Source organism: Limulus polyphemus, unplaced genomic scaffold, assembly GCF_000517525.1.
Source record: "Limulus polyphemus unplaced genomic scaffold, Limulus_polyphemus-2.1.2 Scaffold8246, whole genome shotgun sequence".
NCBI lineage: Eukaryota > Metazoa > Arthropoda > Merostomata > Xiphosura > Limulidae > Limulus > Limulus polyphemus.
Genome location: NW_013673856.1, coordinates 18,542 through 20,006, shown reverse-complemented (window position 1 = coordinate 20,006; position 1,465 = coordinate 18,542).

Below are 1,465 nucleotides of genomic sequence, written 5' to 3'. Positions count from 1 at the left end.
TATTTTGAGTGTGTAACTGTTTAAGTGCAATTTTAAATAATATGTTTTAAAAAGTTTGTCCTAAGATGTTGAAAACTGTTCATTAGATGAAGAGAATGTATCTCTCATCGTTTTCAATTTTATACACTTTAAAAAATTAATCTTTTAGAAATTCAAACATTTGGATACTAAAACCTTGTAAAACTGAAAAAATTAGCCCTCAACTTGTTTAGTAAGTTCTAGTTACATAAAGAATTACAACTCCTGTTGAGTAAGGTTTTTAGTAGTTGATGGTTGACCTTTTATTGTTCTCGTGGATGGTCAGTTATGTCAGTATGTAAAGAATTACAACTCCTGTTGAGTAAGGTTTTTAGTAGTTGATGGTTGACCTTGTATTGTTCTCGTGGAGGGTCAGTATGTAAAGAATTACAACTCGTGTTGAGTAAGATTTTTTTGTAGTTGATGGTTGACCTTGTATTGTTCTAGTGGATGGTCAGTTATGTCAGTATGTAAAGAATTACAACTCCTGTTTTTAGTAGTTGATGGTTGACCTTCTTTAATAGTTTCCTCAAAATTTATGCATTTATTACAGTCGCTTTTTCTCATGACAGTGCTTGAATGGTGTTTGTTACCTAGGCTGTGATTAGTGATATCTTTGCCTTTAGATAAACATTAGTCTGATAAAAAGTAAACAGGTTAGGCTTAATAGAATGCAGAAATATAAATGGTCAACATCTAAGAAACAAACTATTTTTAAAATATTGTTTTAATCTTGACCCTTTAGATAGTTTTGTGTTATTTTTAATTCAGTTATTAAACAAGGAATTTAAAACAAAAGTAAACAATCCTACATTTGATTTGAATTTTGAGTGTCAGTTATTTTTTAAGTACATTTGGAAATGTTAGAGTAATCAGGTGAAGTGAAGTTTGCTGTGTTTTTTGTAAAATATTAATTGTCTAAAATATTTGTGTGGTAACAGTGCCAAGTATTAACACATTGTTCCACTTTAGATATGTAGTACACTAGTTGTAATATGATCGGTTTGCAGAACTTAAGATATAAAATTTTATTTTCACCTTTATCGACATTAATTCCTTGGTTGTGGTTTCAACATCCACTTTGGAATTAGCTAGTTTCAGACTTACATAATTCATCAATGAATAAAGTAACTTACAATACATAATTCATCAATGAAGAAAATAACTTACAGTACATAATTCATCAATGAAAAATAACTTACAATACATAATTCATCAATGAATAAAATAACTTGCAGTACATAATTCATCAATGAATAAAATAACTTGCAGTACATAATTCATCAATGAATAAAATAACTTGCAGTACATAATTCATCAATGAATAAAATAACTTACAGTACATAATTCATCAATGAATAAAATAACTTACAGTACATAATTCATCAATGAAGAAAATAACTTACAATACATAATTCATCAATGAAGAAAATAACTTACAGTACAT